The 23,376-nt window shown below is 39.2% G+C and overlaps 1 pseudogene; it reads left to right on the forward strand.

The window, feature by feature from the left end:
* The first annotated feature begins 878 nt into the window (after positions 1 to 878).
* LOC149215020 (aminopeptidase M1 pseudogene) lies at positions 879 to 1,466 on the forward strand (annotated as a pseudogene).
* Positions 1,467 to 23,376: the final 21,910 nt, after the last annotated feature.

Consider the following 23,376-nt stretch of genomic DNA (forward strand, 5'->3'; position numbering starts at 1 on the left):
AATACTGCAATTGGTGGCCCTCAAGTCTAGGCACTTGTTGGCATTCATTCAGAATTTGGTTGATCCATGCCTGTATGTTTATAGCTACTCAAGCATGGGTTCAAGGTTAGATGGCATAAATCATATTCTAAGATTCAGGAGGGGTTACAATTTATTGTCTTGAGTAAAAACTGATAAAAACTTTTATTTGGCTCAGTCACTGCACAAGACCTTTCCGACAGGGGAAAACCAACAAGAAAATGGGCTTAGGCTTAGGCTTAGGCTTGTTGGCAGGGGAAATTTTGTAGAGGAATTCTGAAGAAATCGAAAAAAAAAATGTGGGGCAGATCTTCTGGGGGTTCATTTTCCCCCAAATTGATTGTGCTTCTCTGCATTGCGAGTTTCTGCATCGGTATGCTCTTTACTAACAGAATGTGGAGCAATCCTGAGACGTATGATGGTGTTGATCCCATGCACAAATGAGAATTGCAAGTTATTTCTCAAGATTGTGAAGACAAGCCTAAAGTCGAAAATGGCGAAAGCAGAGATATAATGGGGGAAGTTGCCAAGACACATCAAGCCATTCAATCATTAGAAAAAAAAATTTCTTCTCTTGAAATGGAATTAGCAGTTGCTCGAACTGCAAAATCAGCCAACCTCAATGGGTCACCTCTCCTTTAGAAGGCAAATGGACAAGGCCCTTGAGGTATGCCAGAAGGCATTTGTTGTGATTGGAATCAATAGAGCTTTTAGCAGTAGAAAGTGGCAGGACTATGTTCGAGAAACCTGGATGCCACAAGGATGAGACAATTATGGACATTGAATTTCAGGGTACTCTGAATGATCAGATGGAGGGATTTTATTAAAGTGCATATGTGGTCAATGGTGAGAAGAGGAATATGGCAGTTACTCAGTTTGAGCCAGCAGATGCTCGAAGGTGTTTTCCTTGCTGGGATGAACCTTCATACAAGGCAACATTTAAAATAAAAATTCAAGCACCTGTTGACAGAGTAGTTTTATCAAATATGCCAGCTGTTGAAGAAAAGTCTGATGGACATTTGAGAACAGTCAGTTTCCAGGAATCACATGTTATGTCAACATACTTGGCGGCAATTGTTGTGGGGGAATTTGAGTATATAGAACGAACAACTACAACAGGAAATAAAGTTCGTGTGTATTGTCAGGTTGGTAAAACCAACCAAGGGATGTTTGCTTTGGATGTTGCAGTAAGAACACTTCCATATTACGCCAAATATTTTGGGGCTCCTTACACCCTGCCAAAGCTAGATATGGTTGTAGTACCTGATTTTTCTGCTGGGGCAATGGAGAACTATGGTCTAGTTACATATCGGGAATCTAGTTTGCTATATGACGAGCAGCATTTTGCGGCTGCAAGTAAACAAATGGTTGTAGTTATTGTGACACGTGAATTAGCCCACCAGTGGTTCGGAAATTTGGTTACAATGGAATGGTGGACTCACCTATGACTGAATGAGGGGTTTGCGAATTGGATTAGCTATTTGGCAGCGGATTACCTATTTCCTGAGTGGAAAATATGGACTCAATTTATTAATTCAACAGTGAATGCTTTTAGGGTGAATTACATCAAAACTTAATGATAGGAGTCTGCATGACAATGGCTTGAAGGTGGCATAAATGTGTGCAGAAACAATGACAGGATGAATTTAAATACCAAAGTGAAAGGAGTAGAAAATTGACATGGTATTTATTGCATGGCCGGCTACGAATTTTATCTCTAGAAAATTGCATGATTGGCTAGGAATTTTATCTCTGCAAACAATAGGATTACAAAGCCAAAACTATTTTCCCTACCACCTTTGGGTTTTCATTTACATGTGGAGATGTACATATTGCAGTTTTCTGATTAAGAAATTGAGTGTACAAAATGTTTGTCAAAAGTTTGTTTCTTTACCCAAAGAATTGCATGTAAGAGTCATATGCCCCAGCCTAGTTATTTGAATCTTAAGCAATACCCCAAGGGTAAGTGGCAACCGTTTTTCCTCTGGGATCATAGAGAATCCATCTTGCATTTACCATCCCTTATTTATATTACAACTTCACCTTATGTTATAGTTTGTATTAGTTTGAGGGTAAAACACTAATTCACCATATTGAAGAAATTTTTGGCCACTAGGATGGTATAACAAGTCCTTTGGCTTAGGTAAGGTCTTTGATGGATAACTATTCCACCTATTTTTATAATAAAAATTCTTACAAATAATGATGAGGGTTATAAACTCTTTTAGCAAAGATTTGGGTCTAGTGGGTCTTAGGTCCAGATTTTGAAACTAGCTCTGGTACCACGTGTGACGACCCAACTATTGGTCCTCTAACTACTACTACACTTATTCAAATTAATTTCGCTAATTTCCATAATAAGGAAAATTTCAGGTTTATAAAACATCATAAGCATGAACATAAATTAATTTAATCTACAACATGTATAACTTGTAACAATTTACATAACTAAAATAGATGATGGATAATACCTGTTCGAATAGTTTAGTTGAGATGCTCCTGAACTCCATGCTCCTCTTGACTACCTGATTGGATTTTCCTCCCAGCCAACTAGGAAGTAATTCCTAGACCAGGAAACCTCCACAGGCTTCCTAGCCCTTCGAGCCCAAGTCCAACCAGATGTAGTGTGTCCAAGTTTAACAAACGCTCTTCAAATCCAAGTTTGATCTCCCTCCTCTTTCTCCACATCCCTCCTCCAAAACAAAATCCTCCCAAATAGAACCAAACCAAAACCAAGATCAAGGATTCCCCCTCTCCTCCCCTCATCCTTCCCCTTTTATGCCCCTTTCTCTTCTCTACCTCAACCACCTCTCATTAATGTCATAACTCCCCCCTCATCCTTACATTTGACTTAAATTCTCCCAAGTAAATTTGAGAGGACATTTTGGAGATGAGATATGAATATATAATTTGGTAATTAATTAGAGAGGACCATGTCTTCTCCCAACTAAATTTGAGAAGACATTTTGGGGATGAGATATGAATATATAATTTGGTAAATAATTGGAGAGGACCATGTCTTCTCCCTAGTAAATTTGGGAGGACATTTTAGGGATGAGCTATGAACATATAATTTGGTAATTAATTGGAGAGGACCATGTATTCTCCCAAGTAAATTTGAGAGGACATTTTGGGGATAAGATATGAATATATAATTTGGTAATTAATTGGAGAGGACCATGTCTTCTCCCAAGTAAATTTGAGAGGACATTTTGGGAATGAGATATGAATATTTAAATTGGAATAAATGGAAGGAGACCATATCCTATCAAAATTCAAATTTGAGGAGGTAAGTTGGGAATTGAATAATAACAAAATTTATATCAGTAATAAATTTACAGTTTCACCAGTGCAGGTATGTACCAATATTTCTTGATAATTATAAGTCAATATTCTAAGGTAATTTAAACACTAGTAAAATTTGCATCATAAGATTAAGTAGGGCATTACAATACACACTTATCACTCACACATCTTTCTCTTACACACATTATGGTATCTACTTTATTTCATGGTTATTAGTTGAATTTCTAAGCGTGATTTATTGATGAAGATAAAAGAACCATAGTATATATTCACAAGTAATTACCATAGTTCAAAAATAAAGTACTTGTATCAATTGTACTGAAAAATCAACACTAAACAACAACACTGCATGCTACGCTTGTTTATTTTATTATGTAGAGTAAATGATTACATAAAATTAATACACAAAGTAAGTAAAATTAACTTGAATGATAATTTAAAAGAAGACAAAGGTGAGAGTGACCACATAAATTATGAAGTAATTTTATTTTTAGAAAATCCCTAGATAGGGTACAATTTATATAATTGTAATAGTAAAATCAAACCAAGATGGAATACAATCAACAATTTTATGAATGTTAGAAAATCTAAAGAATGGACTCTTGGACATGTAACAATGACACCCTATTTGGAACGTTTATGAAACCATATGAAAACAAGCCCTTAGACTCAACTTGGGCATTTCAAACACTACACACAAACTCTAGTAGAGCAATCTAGGTGGATAACCTTATGCCTCAAGATGGGAAAAAGGAATATTTAGTAATAAATCCCACTAGAAAAATCGATGAGTAATATGTACAACTATGACTAATTAATTTCTAAACCTTTATAGTAAAGGAAATCATTAATATGGAATATCGAAACCTTGAATCAACAGATTATGAATCTCATCCAATTAAAGAACTTCAAGAGAAAGCTACATGTTGTCACGAACAACCATAAGATTGTTGAATATAGAGTTATATTGAATGAATTAAATTCTTGAAAATTTTTAGCAAATCTGTGTGCTTTTCTAAGTCACCACTTTTGCTGAAAAACATCTACATAAGTATCATGCATGTTATATCAATCCAACCAATTGAAAACTAACATGGACTTGCAAATAAAGTAGAAGATCCCCACCCATTCAAGGATTTGAATGCTATCCTTCTTATATATGTTATATCAGAAATAATGTTTTTCAAATTATGAAGAGCATCGGAGTTATATTATCATTTACCTTCACTAGTTTTTTTTCTTAAATCCCTATGTAGAGCTCCAATATATTCTGTATCATTAATAGTATGGTGGGCCATAGAAGGCTATACAATTTAGGAAGAATTGTGGCCCACAACTTTTCCATGAGGATGAGTTCATCAAGGCACTAACTAGATTGTGGGTAATTCAAAGAAAAATGGCAATGTGGATAGAGATTGCTTGAATAACGCCCTCTCAAATTGTGTATAGAGGCTACATGAATAGTGTTTTATATTTAAGAAGAAATGTTATGTCCCTGCAGTTTTGGATTGTCGAGAAAGACTCTCAATCCATGGGAAAGAAGGCATTTGTACAAATCACTAATGAAGTTATCTTTAACATAATGATTTATGAATAAAATACAGTGGGAATGAAGTGGAGGAGGCATTGTTGTTAAACATGACCATGGTATTGGTATAATTGAATAATGAGACAGTTTTATAAATAGAAATAAAATAATGATAAAAATTAAACTAGTGAACATTCTAAGGAAGCATACACCTTTTTAAGATGAATTTGAAACATTTACTTTAACACATGATTTAAGGGGTTTAGGAATAAGAATTCAAGATTTAGTGATACAAAAATGTTTGTCACATAGATAACAAATCCTCCCACCACTTATTAGAAACCTACTCAATGGCTAAGGTAGAGAAAACTTACTTAATAGTACATTTATTGATAATAAACATGTTTTCCCTCACATAGGTAACAAATCCACCCTTCGGTTTTTAGAATGTTACACAATGGGTAAGGTAGAGAAGACTTATGTTGTCGTACTATGGGATAAGATATTCCAAAGTTACTCAATAGATACAGGAGAGAAAACTAATATTGTGGTATTATGTGATAAGATATTTAAAATTACTATATGCAATCTTTAAAAATTAGGTGATGTGACTACGCTTATATAAAAATTAAATTTTTAATAATTTATTGTAAAATTAGAATAATTATGTCATTCAAGTTTTGAATTTCTTTTTTATTTAAAAAATCAAAATTTTAAATAAAAATTTTAATTTATCTTTAAATTAAAAATTTTAATAATTAAATTTTTGTGTTTATGTTTTTTTCAACATTGTTTTTATTTATAATTTTCATAATATAAATTATCTTAAAATAAATTAAAACTTTTAAAATATATAAAAATAGAATTCCATGTCAAAATTAATTTTAGTTGGAAATTATAATTTTCAACTATTTTTTTTTAATTTAAAATAAAATTTAATAAAATTCAAAATATAATAAAATTAATGAATAGTTTACTAGTTATATGTTGTTTTAGAGTAGAGTTTTTTTATTTTTTTATAAAGTATAATTTGTCTAAAATTTGATAGAGATTTGAGTCAACTCTCCGTAATCTAGACTTTTTTAAGATTTAAATTTATATATATAATATAAAACTCATTTTAAATAACAAAAATTCATAATTTAATAATAAAATTATTTATTTTATTAAATTTTCAGTAAACATTTCTAAACTGTATGATTAGTAAATAACTCCAAAAATTAATACATAATTAAAGATCTTTGACTCTTTAACATCACACCAACCTTGAAAGTGATATGAAACCACATTTTCTTTTGTATGTGACATGTCACGACCCCAATTTTTTTTTTTCCGAGTTGGGCTATGTGCGGCACTGGCTAAACGACCCCAACTATCATTTTCCTTTACATTCTCTAGACTACGTCTACTTAGTCTTTCTTTCATCATTATTATAAAGTTAAGTGTGAAATACTTAACAAAAACAATCACAATACTTTATTCATACAACAGACACAATATTCTTAAATAATTCATCTTTATGTAAAATTTTGCAAAATTTACAATTCAACGGGGAGACTATGTCTCAACCCGGTTCATAAGTTTACAACTTCCTCGGTGCACTGCCCATTCAATCGGCACGCCCTGCGCCACGACCCGACCACAACCGCCCTCTATGTCGTGTTTCCCAAGCCTGGGTGCTCAACCCAACCGTCTCATGCAGCCCAACATACTACTCGCGGCACAACTGCGTTGGTCGCCATGTCTGTCCGCCCACATACGCCTATTCCCACCTAGCTGTTTGCCTACACCATCCGATTTTGTGTGACGGGTTGATCCACCTAACCTGTGCATCCACCAAACTGTTATGTTTGCCTGACCCGCGGGCTCATCCGTTCACCCTGTGCCTTATCTTGCACTTCCTTTGTGGTTGTTAATTGTTGATGGATCGATGATCCTCCTCCATGTCACCATCCCATATATATATGGTCGCCCACATTTGTAAGGGGCTCGACCTTCACTAAGTTTCAACGTGTCGCACTGTTTAACATCCCGTCAACTTGCCCATATACTTAGGTCATCGTCTATAAAATCTCGGTCGCATATTCGTTTAACACTAACTCGATTTCTGTTTTTCGCCACTCGCTCCCTGTGTTGACTTCTCCCGGTGCGCGCCCCCAATCGGTTGCCTGTTACATGGGTCGCCCAGTGCGCCTTCCCAATACGACCACCATCGCATGTTGTGGGCGCACCCACCCATCGCTTGTCATTTAAACGCGCCCGTGTTTGGCGCCCGACTCGCCCAAGGGTGACAATAATGACTCTGGGGCCTGACATCCTCCCCCACCAAAAGGCATTATCACCTGTGGCAATCCAGCAAACTTCCTCAGCTCAACATCATACTCAACAATCTCCTTCCTCCATCTCCATAGTGAATCCTTAGTTTCCCAACTACTCTCCTCTCGTGCATTCTTCCATTTGACAAAGAAATCCCATCGTGTGGAACTCCCCGACCCCATAGTTTGAAGATCCAAAATCTTCTCCAAAACAAGGTGTGGCCTATCCACAATCGTGGTTGATCCTCTCAGTGGTGCTATCCTCTTAGGTTTATGTGCATCAAGTCGACATTTCTTGCGCTGACTCATATGGAACACAGGATGTTTTGAACGCATGTGGTTTGGAAGCTCCAACTCATAGGAAACTTCCCCAACTTGCTTCTTTACCCGGAATGGTCCTTCATACCTCCTTGTCAAAGATCTTGCAGTCCCTTTCAGTGGCTGAAATTGATCCCCGATGATCCTCAAAAAAACCATGTCTCCAACACTAAAGTGTGCATCCCACCTATCCTTATCTACCCATTTCTTCATCCTCCTTGTAGCTTCATGAAAATGCACCCGTGCTAACTCCAAGGTCTCCTCCCATGCTATCAAAAATCTCTTCTCATGTGGACTCCTCATAAATCCCCTAGATAGCACAGTGTGTGGAATAACTGGAACTTGTCCATTTACCAACTCAAATGGACTATACCTGGTTGTGGAACTCTTCTGCATATTGTAGCTAAACTAAGCCACATCCAAGTGTTCAAGCCAATTCTTCCGATCATTCGTCACATAATGTCTCAAGTAGTCCTCCCATAGTAAATTAATCCGTTCAGTCTACTCATCTATCTGTAGATGGTAACTCGAACTCTGAAGTAACTTTGTCCTGACCAACTTGAGCAAAGTTGTCCAAAATCTGCCTGCAAATCGCAGACCTCGGTCCGCAATAATACTCAATGGCATACCACAATATTCCACAACATGTTTGAAGAATAGCTCAGCGGTCTTCTCGGCTCCACATGGTATCTTTGCTGGAATGAAGATGACATACTCAGAGAAACGATCGACCACGACCATAACTCTGTTATACCCATGTACCTGCAGTAAGTGATGAATTCCATCAAAACACCATCCATGGTCTCTCTGGAATCAGTAAAGGTTGCAAAAATCCTCCCTGTCTCTGATTAATCGATTTGTCCTGTTGACAAATGATGCACGTATGCACATACTCCTCTACATCCTCCTGCATCTTCTCCCAAAATAATCCTCTCTTCAACAATGCCAAAGAACGATGTTGCCCTCAGTGGCCAGCCCATGGAGAATTGTGGCACTCCTTCAAGAGGTTCCTCCTAAGTCCTGATGACTTGGGAATTTAAATTTGGTTCCCAAAGAACAAGAGTCCATCTCGTAGAAAAAACCTCTATGTCTTTCCTTCCTTCCCCTGCTTCAAGATGCTCTTTGCTTGAGTATCTGTCTCCACACTAGCTTGAAGTCTATTCTGCATCTCATCGGTCATTTGTACTTGACTCCTACTGCATTCTTCCCGGTCTTCTCCCTCCTCAAGTGTGGCTAATTGTCCCTTCCTACTGAGGGCATCTGCAACTGCATTGAGCATTCTTGGTCTATACTCAATAGTCATGTTGAACACTACCAAGAAGTCCTTCCAACGAGCCTGCTTCCTTGATGACTTCGGTTGTGATGAAAAATAACTCATTGCAATGTTGTAAGTCTTGACAACAAAAGGCTTCCTGATCAAGTAATGCTTCCATACCTGTAAACAATGGATAATCGCAGTCATCTCCTTCTCATGAATCAAATATTGTCGTTCTCTATCTTGCAGCTTCTGACTCTCATATGCCACTGGATGCCCATCCTACATAAGAACCCCTCCTATCACAAAATCTGAAGCATCTGTGTGCACCTCAAATGATCTCTCAAAGTCAGGTAACTTCAATATTGGTGTTGTAACCATCCTCTTCTTCAAATATTCAAATGTTTCTCGACACTTCTCTGTCCAATTCCATCATTTTTCCTTCTTCAAAAGGTCTGTCAATGGCGATGTCACTTTGGAGTACCCCTCTACAAACTTTCATTGGTAGTTGGTCATCCCCAAAAACACCCTCATCTCATGGGAATTCTTCGATTCAGTCCAATCCTATGTCGCCTTCACCCTGCTCGACTCCATCTGTATGTGTCCTTGACCCACAATGTGTCCAAGGAACAGAATCTCGATCTGGGCAAACATACACTTCGACGTCTTCAAGTACAACTGATTCATTTTCAGCGCCTAAAACACCAAAGCCAAGTGCTTCTTATGATCCTTCATTTTATCATTGAATATCACGATATCGTCTAAGTATACTGCTATGAACAAATCCAAATATGGACATAATACATCATTCATCAAAGTGAAAAACATAGCAAGAGCATCACACAACCAAAAAGGCATAACAAGGAATTCAAAACTCACATATCTTGTCACAATCGTGATCTTCTTCTCATCTCCCTCTGTTATCCGCACCTGATAATACCCATGCCTCAAGTCCAACTTGGAAAATGCTCGGGTTTTTGTTAGCTTATCGAAGCAATTCGCTGCAAGTGGCAAGGGATATTTGTTCTTTATCATATGCTTGTTAAGAGCACAATAATCACAACACATCCACAACTCATTCGTATATTTCTTCCGCTGGATCAATACTGGAGCACCATACGGGGACCTTGAAGGTCGTATGAAACCTGCATCAGCCAAATCCTTCAACTGTCATTTCAATTCCTCCAATTCTGGCACTGACAAACATGAGTATGATGACAAAATTGAAAACTAACGTGGACAAGTAAAAAAAGGGAGATGGTCACCCATTAAAAGCTTTCAGATCAAAGCCGCTTATATCTGCCACATCAGAAAGAGTGTTTCTCCATTTTTGGATAGTATATGAGTCGTAACATCTTTTCCTTTCCCCGGTTCGAGGGTCAAATGTTGTTTTCTCTTGGTGCTTTTGTAGTGCTTCAGTGAACTCTCTGCCCTCACCAGTATGCCGGACCACACAAGGTTTCATGTTGAGAAAAACAAGAATGATGGTAGCTCCTGACTCTTTCATGAGGATGAGTTCATCGAGGCACCAACTCAATTGTGCATAATTCTTGGAAAATATAGCAATGTGGACAAAGGCTACTCGAATAGCATGGTCTACTTGACAAAAAATACTCTGACCCTCCTCCAAGACAATTTTATATTTTGTTACAACAATCCAGCTAAGAATTTGAAGAAAACTTTTCTCCCATACGTTGTCAAAGTTCATATATATCTGTCATAGGCTTCAATTCGGGTGGAGACTGTGGTTGAATGTGCATCTGGCTAGTGAATATTGCATCCTTGAGTGTTGGCAGCATATGAGTAGTCGTGTTGGATATACACCTCAGCATTAACCACTCACTATGAAGTTTAACTAAGAGATGCCAATAGCATTCTAAGTTAACCTTTGACAGTTTATCAATGCTTTCGACCTTCTTCTTTGATAATTCCTTCCATGTCTTGGTCAATCATTTAATATCAGGAAGAGTTCCCTTGGGGCAGTCTGGAATAAGGTTGGTCTGCAGTAAATTTTCACTAATAGATTCAATGAGGTCATTAGAAATATCCCTGGCATTGAATATCCTTGTCTCTGCGTGTTTAAGTCTGATTTCACAATGTCGGAAGACTATCACCTTTTGTGACTCTTAAATTGTAGGGAGATTGGCTAATCTCCCTTCAGCACTATCTTGCCATGTTATATAATCTAAGATTTTCTCCTCAATTTCTTCAAATTATGTCCTCATATCGGACAACTGATTCGCCAATGTATTGGTTGTTTGACATGAATCATGAATAATGGCTAGTTTTTGACAGAAAGTATTATGTTGTTGAACATGGAGAGTACTTAATTCTCTTGCTTCCTTTTTGAATTCATCCAATTCAAGATTAATTTTTAATTGTCCAATATTGTGTTCTAACTCTTGGATTTGATTATCCAAAATTTTCAAATCAGATTCATGTTGAAGCTTCAAGGCATCAAAGTTCTTTTGAAGTTTTGCAATTTGTGCTTCCCACTGTTGAGCAATCAATTGCTTTTCATTCTCCATACCTTGTTCCAATTGCATAATTCTTTAATCCTTTTATTTCATAAGTTGTTGTACTTTGGTGGCCTTGTCTATGGTGGCAGAAGCATATGCTCCTGCAAACTGTGAGAGCCTCCCGAGATCCTCTGCAAGAGTAGATTGAGGTTTTTTCTATACTACTTTAGATGAAGTATTTTCAGGGACTAAGGCCTGGGTTTGATCATATTCCTTATTTTCCTTTGTATTTTTACAACAAATTTATGTTGTGGACTATAAAATATGTCGAGAGGAGGAACCTCTTCTACCCTAAAAATGACCTTGGACGTCAGGAATGTCGGGATGATTTCTATGTCATCAATTTCCAAAGGCCTGTCGGAAGTCCCAATAGTAAGTGGGTTTTTTCTATAATTCAAGAGTATGTGAAACCTTTCTCCTGTAATGGAGTCTTTAGATCTTGAGGCCCTATTTCTTGAATAACTTGATTAAATTGTTCCCATATTACATAAAGTTTTTTATCTGACAGAGTTACTTCTGCCTTGGAAGAAGAGGAATTTCTTGTCTCTTTTACCTTGGATACATCAGTAACTTGTGCTAAAATAGCCAAGAATTCATCCTGTTTTGTGTTTTGTTGAGGGAACTTCAATAAATCCATAGGCAAGTGAGTTATCCCTTTATCTCTATACTGATTAAATTGGGTTATCTCCTATGGAGTTAACTGTGTTGTTGCTAGTTTCACAACCATTGAATAGGTAGAGGTTGATTCAAATAAGTCATCAAACTTATCTGGCTTGTGGATAAATTCCCTGATATTTGACCGTGCAGTCACATTCTTAGCAGTTCCCTCAGGATCATATTTCCTATTCGAAATAGTTGGGAAGTTTAAACTATGAATCTCTTCAATCTCAAGACCTGCATGTGTATAATTATCTAGAGGATACACACCACATTGAATAGGAAAAGTAGGGCACATTGTCTTTTTAGCATGACTCAGGTTCTTTGAAAGACCATGTCCTAAGGTATGGTAAGCTATTTCTCGAGAAAGAAGTTTATCAGGGATGTATAGGGGAAAAACATGGCGATGTGCAAGACTAACAAATATCCAAACATAAGTGAATGATTCTTCTCCAAACCAATCCCCAATTGATAGCAAATCACTGTTAGCTTCAGGTGAAACCCTAAGGGCATTCTCATCAAAGACAATTTGGTGGATGGGCAACATTACTCTATGGAAATTTTTTTAGAAATGAGGGTGAAATTTTGATTCCCATAGTATGTCATGATAAATATGGATTTGAGTAGGGTCTTCTATAGTCCATATCCATCCCATAGAAGTAAAATCAGAGGTGAAACAGATAGCATTCATTATATAGGCGCTCATATAAAAAGGGGGAACTATGTTTTGTGAAAAAATGTATTTACTCCTATAATTCATGATTTGAGTGGCCTTGTCAAACAATATGTTTCCCCAAATTATGAATAACATATCCATCAGAGGCATCATCAATGAGTGGTACCCATTGGTCAGAGAATTTTTGTGTATCAGGGTAACCATAGATCCTACATGAAATAGTGGCTATTTGACAGTATGGACCAGTAAGGGAAGCAATAGAATACATACCCTTATCTTCTCTCTTATGTTTGTTAGGATCCCTTCTCCAGTTTCTGATGTGCTATGATTGATGCTCATTCTTCTTCATGAACTTCTGTATAAAATTCTTGTCATATTTTTGTTGAGGTTGTGGCAGACGAAACATTTTGCTCAAATCGCTACTGATGAATGACCCAATGACTATAATGTTCATATGATCAATAACCCATTTAACCATATCTGTATAAGGAAGGATCTTGGGTCGGGCTGCAATCCTATGTAAAAAATGAATTGGTGATATCACTGTAGGTAGTTTTAGAGACTGGGGTAGAATCATCGGCCATAATTGTTTTCTCTGTTACCCTGGGCCATTCATCTTCAAAAAGCTTATATATAGATTCCCAAGAGGAGCTTCCAACATCTGGAGAACAGGTTGTATATGAGAATAATGTAGTAGTTTCAGGCGAAGGAGTTATCATTTGTTGTTGAACGACGAGTTTCTTCCTTGCTTTAACTTTCGTAGACATCTATAAAGATTTTTGCTTGTTAAGATTGGGCTGTAATGGAAAACATAAGAATAAGCGGAGATTCCTTAACCATAAAGTTCTTTAGGGGAAAACACTATTTTCCATAACGATTCATGTCTTTATGAGCAAATCCCAACGACATCAAGCTGCAATGATTAAATCGTTTAAAACTTCAAAAAACATAAATTTGTTGTTTTTTGGCCAATATTAAATGATAAACAAGTATTCACATGGGCTCTTTACATCTCAGCATATTGGTGGATTTCATCAGGGAAATCTTAGGGATGCACCTTTAAAACTTGCGATATCTTCACCTTTCGATAGACGTTATTCAAAGACATAACGATTATGAGTTGTAAGCGGGAAGAGACATCGGAGGTTCTATATCGGGGATGCAATATTGGATATTTTAAAAGAGTGCCTCCTGATATAAAAGTTTTGATATGGATAGGAGGTGAATATCGGAGGATGAGGGATATCGTAATATCAGAGGATGAGGGACATCAAAGGATCAGAGTATATCATAGGTTTTAAAGTGGTGTTTGCTCTTAAAGTTTCGATATATGGAAGCTCTGATATGCTACGTGGAAGTTTAGTGGGGCTAGGATTTTCCTTATTATATCCATAGAATCGTGTTTGTATAACTTCAGAAAGTTTTAATCTGGGGAAAGTTGTATCACAACTTATTACAAGTAATGTTGAGATATTTAAATATTTCCTATAGAACTCTTCCGATAATACATTTTAAACAAAAGCCTATCAGGTTATTTGTGCATATGTTGTAGCGGCTACAACCACCCTCCAAAATTTTGGCCTATAGCCAATTTTGTAGCCTCCCTTGAGAGTTTCACTTGATGACTGCACACACTCGAGTTCACTTCGTGAGCCCATGTGAGTCTTTGCATCTACCTTGCTTGTTCATTCTATCCAATTTTTTGCATGCTAATATCGAAGTCATGCTTGCGACCATGTTCTGGTCATGCTCAAGGTCTTCGCTTCGTGTGTACATGTTGTGTTCGCTATGAAAGCATCTATCACACTCACACACGGAGTCACACTCACTGTCGCGCAAGTGTCGTCACGGTCAATCAACGATCAATCACAAGTGTCGCGCTTGTCGCTCACACCGTTGATCAGTCTTGTTGAGCATGTGTGTCTGGATGGTTTGGCTCGTCTAATCATCAAGTCATGTTGGTGTGTGTTTGCAAGATCACATGTGCATATTTCACTCATTCACACACTTAGTCATTTTGTTGAAGTTTCGACAACCATACTCCCTTCTGATAGCCAGACCATCACCCCACCAGCGAATCGATCGACTGCCACCCAGAACAGCATAGAAGCTCCAAGAAAGTGATTTCAAGTTGCGCTTCCCGCAAGCAATCAATCAGCCTTCAAGTTGGTCAAACAGAGGATTTGACCTGGCATCCACCCCGGGACTCATTCCCCTCAAAATTTGCGCAAAAGCTGCAGACCTTGCCCACTCCTCTAGCTGGGAAAATTGCGTAGCCAAGCCAGAAAGAAACCAGTGCCCGTCCTTGTCTCCCTCAGAAAATTGCGCAGTGTTTCCAGCTAGTCCTCCCAACAATCGACCAACTTCTCATCTAGAAAATTGCACAGTTTTCATGAACAAACCATCTGTTGCCCATCATTCTGCTCAGCTCAAAATTTGCGCCGAGATGATCAGTAGGTTAGCCTCCCAGCCTCAGTGCAACTTCCCTCGCCAGCAGCTTCCAGCAATAGACTGCCAAATCCCTCCAAGAATTGTGCAGCTTTTGTTGCCAAGATCTGGGCAGCTGACTACCAGTTCCCCTTAGGAATTGTTCAATTTCTACTGCGAGTGACCCAACAACCAACTGCCATTTCCCTTTAGGAATTGTGTAGTTTTGGCTACCAGGCTCCCAGCCTGTTTTCCCGGAAAATTACACAAATCCTGTCTACCAATCCTCCCTGCAGCCCGGCCTACTCCTCTAAGAAATTGCGCAAATTTTGCTGTCCAGCCCCGCTGCTCTCTCGTTCTAGAAAATGTGTAGATTTTGACTACCTTGCCTTCCTGCAGTCCAGACTGTCCCTCCCAAAATTTGCGTAGTTTATCTTCCAGCCGAGCCAGACCTCACGGACAGTCACTTTCGACCCAAATTGCCCATCTTCATCACCCAGTGACTCTTCCGTAGTTGTCATCAGCAGTGCCTGGAGCCATCATATCGCCTCACAACCTTGCTGCCTCTCCCGGTCACCTGCATCCAAAATAATCATTTGTCATGGTAGACTAGGAGGTTTTTGGATTTGATGTCGTCTCGTCATGAGTGACTACAAGTACAGGTACACCAACAAACATGGCGCGACGACGAATGGGATGAATGAAGGGAGCACATGCAGAAGGACAGGTTCACGAATGGACAAACGAACGATGCATGCGAAGAGATGTGCTCACAAATGGATGATCATGCAAAGATGTGTTCACGGACGGACGAACGAGCAGACATGCAAGATGTGCTCATAGACGGACGAATGGATGAACATGCACCTTTCGTGAACAGATGAGCCTGTCAAGCCTTCCAACATACAAGTAAGGAGCAACATGTCAAAGTAATAGTAAGTGATCCAACGACCATCGAAGACTTCACACACCTTTCCATGCAGAGGTGAAGTTGTGACACACCATGAAGACATCTATCACCCAGCAACACTGTAGCTCGACATGCACTCCAGCAACAGCATGAATGTACTAGCACTGTCATGTTGAGTCATGTCATGAGTCATGTTGTCCACATCTCCACTGTGGGCCATGTTGTCAAATCAATGTAATGTAACATGGAAGTCCAAGAGACCCACTTGTTGTACAAAGAGTCATGTAAAGTCGAAAAGTCATGGAAGTCAAACAATCATGAGGGTAGTCGAATAGCCACAAGGGTTAGTTTCACTCTTGGCTATAAACACCCCCTCATTTGTACATGCAAAGGACTTTTCACCTCAGCTCCTCCCACAGCCAAGAGAGTTTGTTATATTTTCTTTGAGGAGTAAGAAGTGGCTCCAATGCCCCTCACACGAGGTTAGTGATGTATGGTGTAATGATGTGTCTTGGAACTTTCACTTAATTTAGAATCTTGCTAACATGCCAGCGCGTTTTCACACATGTATTGTATCTGTTGTAAGACTAATATTTAACACTTGTAATGCATGTTGCTTGAACCTGTGTTTAACACTTGAATTAATTCACTTGTTGTAATACATATATGTTAATGAAAATGTGTTGTATGTGCTGTTAATGTTGCCTCGTCTGTGTAGACTACTCTCCCGAACATCAAACAAACCTTTCACATGGAACTTGCTATAACAACCATTGTACTCACGCGGATTAATCTGCTGAGTGGTATACATGTTATTTTCCCTTGTGTGTTTTGATTGTTGCATCTGTGTGGACTGTTCTACCAAAAGTTACGCATGTCCTGTTGTGTTGTGTGTTCCTAGTACAGTTGGGACTTCTCCTAACCGACTTAGGACTCATTCCCACCCTCTCCCTCTACGGTGAAAGAACCATTGACACAAGTGACACTTACGCTCACCAGGCACGCGAACCTCACTTCTCAGAAGACAAAGTAGACCACTCTCTTGTGCTGACAAGTAAGATTTGAGGCAAATCATTAAGATAATGGCAACCAGGACACCGTACCAGATGGGACTCCTACACCAAATGGTGTGAGGTCTAGTTGGGACTTCATACCGGGGAGATCCCTTGATGTTGGTGGTTCTAGCACCATCAACATAATACTATATTTATGGGGCTAATCTTTGATATGGAAGCTCCGATAAGGGAGATTTTATTATTCAAAAGTGTTTTGATGACAAAAAATAAAAATTGCCTTATTTTATTGGAATTAAGGAGCTTTATCAATTTTCAAAAGGGTCCCCATTATTTATTAGTTCAACTATCATACAAATTAATGGGGAGTTGTTGAGTACTACAACAATTGGCAACATATTGGGTGAAACAATTATCTCTATAAACATAAATGAAATTTTAACTACTAATGAAAAGGACTTAGAAAGGTAAAAAAAATGAAGTTTTTATTAGTAAAGATTACTCTTAAGGAAAGAACTCATTATCTTGCAAATTACCTCACAACTTGTTATTGATGAAAATTAGTATTGTCTTTGTCAGTCATTTAGTCAATTATAAAGATAAAGTTAAGAACTATAGAAGCTTAGCTTTTAAGATAGAATTTTTTGTCACTGGTAGAGCCACTGCTACCAACATGCGTCCATAGACTCGACAAGGTTACCATTTAACTAAAATGTACCAGTATCCCATCCACTTATAGTAACATTTTAGAGGTATTAATTTTCCTTTTCTTTTTTTTTTAAAGCTTACTTGAAAGTCATTGACCTGGATTGGTAACCAGATGATGACAATTCCATTCACAGGTTATAATGATATTGAACAAGTCAGCTCATTATGAGGCCTCTTGTCTTATAGTTGTTCAACCACAAGTCATTATCCTAGTTTGGTGACCAGTCATGATAATTTCAATATCATTGGTTTCCTATGATCATGATAAGTCGACTCATGATGAGACCTCCTGTTATAGACATTTTTGTGCCTAACAGCATGGAGCATGAAATGTCAATAATCTGAGGGATCCAAAGTCCCTAAACATGTTGTTCTTACCCTTAGAGGAACAAGGTCAGCAAACTACAGCACTGAAAATCAGTTCTCCACCTGAAAACACTCAAAAACAGGCTATTTCTGGATCATGTCAGCTGCTCCACTGAGCATCTGCGTTGAATGTCAACTGCTCCTCCTTGTACCTGTGCTGAAGGTCAAAACTAATGAAGGCTACCTGCGCTGGGTGAGATTGGCCAAGTGGCACAGTCATTCTGCAAGGTGTCAACTGCCAGGAAGCTTCCAAACTGACACTTGGGTCAAGGAATTCACCTAGTGATGAGTAAGAGGGTCTTGATCTCCAAGTGGAAGCAAGATTCTCCAAGTGGACTCAAGAACTGAAGATTAACTAAATTGGGAGAGGACACAAGTCAGCTTCAGGCCAGTCTCAAGATGACTCATCCTTTCTCCAAAACCCTATATATAGATCTCTCTCATGAGGTCTAGGGAGGCTGGAATTTTGCGCAAGTAAGGAAGTGCTGTTGGTTTGTGTATAGAGCTATTGGGTGTTTTTCTTGAAGGAGGTGAAGAGGAGATTTCTTTCAGCTGGGAGGTGTTGCTGGATTGGGCCCATTGTGGTTGTAACTCTCTCAAAACTTTACTTCTATTATCCATAAAGTATTTGAGGTTCTTCTATATGCATGTGTCTTTATGATGAATAGATGCTTGTATATTTGATTTATGCTAATCCTATAATCAATTATGGATGTATGCTTCTTGTAGTTTCCTTTTCTTGTGCTTTTATAGGATCTGTGTGTAGCTGGGCCGGTGAAAGGACAAGGAGCTAGGAGCAAGCGGCAAGGAGTGAAGACTGGATCGACTATTAGCGCAAGATAACGGTTAGTAGATCATCTTTTTCTTCCCTCTCTCATCTCATAAAGAAGAAACTTTGAATAGCTTTGCATTCAGTTGTTGCTGGAGTACTATCACCTTCAGAGTGGGATAGAGGCATTCTGCATTAGATACTTTTCCCCCCAACAAATTGGCGACTCCACTGGGGATCGTATCTTGTTGGTTATTTGTGTTTTTTGCTATTCATTTCATAAACAAAGGGAGTACCGAATCGAACTGTATTTAGATCTATCAAATACAAAGTAGAGGGCAGCTACTCTAGCTCAGTTTCTGGGCAAGTTTATGATTTGAAGAGCTGATCCACAAGGACTCTAATAAGCTCTTAGTGATAGCTTTTCATCCTCCTTTCCATCCCTTAGTGTGTCCTTGACTGATAGCTTCTGATTTGAGCAAAAACTGTGAATTTTTGAGCAAACTGTGACCTGGAAACCAAGAGAAACGAAAGTTTCGTTCTTCAGTGCAGGCTGTACAAAGGCATTCTGCATTTCAGCGCAGGTCCCGTGAAGGCTACCTGCGCTGAATGTCAAACTGACAGTGTATCACCTGCACTGAACCAGTTTTGCATTGTGCTACTGGGGTTCCCTGCTGTTTATTGCCCTGTTTTCATCCTTGTTTTTGCAGCCTGTTGTCAGTCAATGTACCTATCTGAAACCACCTTTCCTTGCCACTATTCCACCTCGGTTGTATAAAGAAATTGTATTTGTTCTTTGTGTATTTCTTACATCATTTGCAGTTTCCCATAACGAAAGTGAACTAGTCTTGCTGTGGCCTCTTAGATCTAGACCTGTGATAAGTGTCGTTTTGATCTTGAGAGTTAGTTTGTTTGCTGTTCATAGCTGATTGAGCTTTTTCTTTCATCATATGGTTTGAATTTATATATTTCTACTGTCGAGACAAGTAAATCTTAAGGTGTCTTTTGATTTTGGACAAGCTTGTTTGCTTTCACTTGAAATTGAATTCAACGTTATACAACAGCTTTCTTTTTGTATTACATCAACATTAAGAAAGAGAAAAGAAATACCTGCATTGTGCATGTGCATTTTGACAGCTTGCATGTTGATTTAGGAAAAAGTGCATTAGTGAGTGCTCTTTGATCTGTGTGAAAAGATTTTGTCTCTCTTTTCCCTCAGTAGTTAAGATTTTCATAAGTCGAAAAGATTGGAAAAGCTTGCTTCTCATCTTAGACTGCATTTAGGAATTTGTATCAAAACATCTCGTGGTGAACGTTGAAAGGCAAACTTTAAAAAGATCAACTTAAAATATGTTGAATGAACCTAACAACGCTTTGAAACATAACGCAAACACATAGAGGTCTAAGCTAGAGACGTGTTCCGGCGTCGTTAAACGTAGTGACTGTCGATCTCGACGAAGGTGGGTGATTCCTCCTGAGAGTCGGTGGCACTAATACGGACTTGTGCTCCCACGTACCGTCGCGTATATATTGGGAGACCCCTATAGGAACAAAGCTTTTATCCATAGGAAGCTGTGTCGGCCGCCCTACTGATCACAATGCAGTGAACACAGCATTCACGAAGATCGACCACTCGTACCGTAAAACGTATTCTGTGGTTTTGCGAAAGGTTTGGCACACCCTCTGCCTAGATCTCCAGAGCAGTTTCTTTTGGCCTTTTTCAAACTCTATAACTGAAAAAGTCCATCCGAGCATTTGTCACTTCGGGCTCGTTAAAACATCGAAGGAGACTAGAGTCATCTTTAGCTTTTTCTCGACTCTTTAAAACTGAAAAAGCAAGTTGTGTCTAAAGCGTCGTTATAAAATTTATTTTAAGCGAAATAATCATCACCTTTCCCTCGTTGATTTTCAAAGTTAGTCCACCACAAGTGGAAGTTCATGTAGAATCGCTAAGAAATCTTTTGGATAGACTAGATATGTCTAAACAACCGTCCACATCTAGGACTGTGTCGTCCGACACAGCAACAGCAGAGCCTCCTGCTGCTACTCCAACGATGTTCGCTGGTATACCATCTGTCCCGGCAAATTGTCAACAACAAGCCGGAGTCCAATCAGGGACAACGACATGGTTAGTTCCTATTTCTTCATCCGGATTATCATCTGGTATTTCTTATGTTGAAACTCAACAAATTGATCCAATGTGTCTTCAAAGGCCAATTTACCCTTTAAGTACTGGATTTCCACCATATGGAGGGCAGTATGCTCTTTCATTGTTCCCTCCCAGAGAACAACCATATGGGAGTTTACAACAAAGTTCAGGTCAAACTGAAATTACATCCAGCGGTTGGGTACCAATACTGCCTCAACAACCGGGGGTTGTATATTCAATGCAACCAGTACACCCTGTGTCGAATATTCCCACCATACCTGCTATAGTGAATGTGTCGCAAGTACAAGCTCCACCTGTTGTATGTCAACCCCAAGTTTCTCAGGCTGCAATACAACAACCTCTTGTCTCAACGACTCAATCACAATCTCAGGGTAGTGCCTCCTTATCTAGAACGACTCAGGCTCAAACAAGTACTGTGACTCCTCATCCCGGTCAATCATCCAGTATTGGTCAACAACAAATGGTCCAACAACCAGAGCTGGTTCAATCTCAACAACCGCCATTCCAGCAATCATATCAAGGACCTGAGCAACAAGTTTTTGTAAGTAACGGGCAACCATGCTATAATGGTTATGCCCATCAACCTTGTCAAAGTTGCCAGCATTATGCTGGTCTACAAAGACCCATTGCTCAGGTGATACCATCTTATCCTGGATATGCTTCGCCTAACCTGAACCAACAGTTGCCCTTTGTAGCAACTCTAGAATTACCAGATCTAAACCGGCTGACGAATGATCCAATTGCTTATGCCCCTTGGTGGCCAGCGATTCCGCATAAACTTCCGTCAGATATTCCTAAATTTAATGGAAATCCGGGTGAAGATCCGTCGAATCATGTGATGACATTCCATCTATGGTGTTCATCGAACACCCTGAATGATGATTCGATAAGACTTCGCCTCTTTCAGAGGACGTTAACGGGTCCAGCGGCAAAATGGTACATTGAATTGCCTAGAGCTTCGTTCGACAACTTCAGTACCTTAGCCACAACCTTTTTAACCCATTTTCAATTACCGATAAGGTATGAAACGGGAACAGAACTCCTTACCAACTTCAAACAGACGACTACCACCCACATATCTGATCATATACATGAGTGGCGTCGTCGTCGTAGGATGGTGAAAACGTATGTTCCTGATCAGCTATTAGCTGAATGGTTTATCAAGTCATTACTTCCTGCCATCACGGAAGATGTGGCAAAGGGGGGGGTCGTAACGGAAGAGCAGGTTATCGCTCGTGCGCAATATCTGGACTTGGTCTATACTCAGTCCGGCACGCTCTACGACAAAATACCTGACGCCCCTAGACCAGAATTCTCAATTCCTCCTCCTCCTAAATCAAACAATGACTCTCACGCCGGCGATGGCGTGATTGGCAAGCACAAAATTTACAGTCAAAATGCAAATGAAGAACTTCTTGCCTCAGAAGTAAATGCCATGTCGACCGACAAGGGCAAACAACTGAAGCAACCAGGGGGCAAGAAGAAAAAGAAAGGGAGAAAAAGGAAACCCCCAACAGGGTGTCATATATGCGATGAGGATCATTGGACGAAAGATTGTCCACATATAGCTGAAGTTAAGAAACTCTTTAAGAGTTCAAAAACCCCAGCAGTATTGACTGATCCGTTTCCTAATCCAGGTCAAAATCTGGTTGCTAATCAAAATGCTTCCCGATCCCAAGTGCTTATGTTGTCTACCTCAAAGCAGCAAAATAATGCTTTGACGAGGAATAAGGATTACAGGAATCCAAAGCTATCGAACAACAAGGCTAATGAACAACCTAGTAGTTCGACAACAACTTTGACCGAAGTTGTGCCACCCATCGTCCCTGAGCCAATAATATAGTCGCAAATGGGAGCAGTACACAAATTGACATTTAATCCTTGTGTGAGAATAGCACAGATAGAGGACCTGGCCCAATCGCCGTCCGTTATGTCGACACTTGAGGTACCGCAAAATTGCCCCTCCCAAGAGCAAGCTTTATTATCAGCAATAGGTGGGATTGGCCCAATGGATTCCAATCTTGTGGCCTTTGATCATAAAGGATATGACCCTCAGTTACCAGCTCAACTAGCTTTCCTTATTCAAGTGAAAGCCCTCAACAAAACTGTTCATCGAACAATTATTGATGAGGGGGCATCTACATGTCTTATGTCGATGAGTTGCCGGAAAGATTTAGGCTCACCACCCTTGTCGAAATCGTCAACGACGTTAAAAGCATTTGATGGACGATCATACACTCCATACGGGATTTTAAGTAACTTGCAAGTTGAACTGGGGGGCAAAACAGTAGGAATTGATGTTGAAGTAATTGATGGAAACCCCGATTACAACATCCTACTGGGAAGGCCCTGGATCTATGCCATGGCCGCGCTTGTGTCAACCTACTTCAGGAAGATTGCATTTCCCTTCCAAGGAGGAAT

This window comes from Pinus tabuliformis, chromosome 1_1 (genome assembly GCF_031772625.1).
Source record: "Pinus tabuliformis cultivar Carrire ecotype Pingquan chromosome 1_1, CPIR1, whole genome shotgun sequence".
NCBI classification, from domain to species: Eukaryota; Viridiplantae; Streptophyta; class Pinopsida; order Pinales; family Pinaceae; genus Pinus; species Pinus tabuliformis.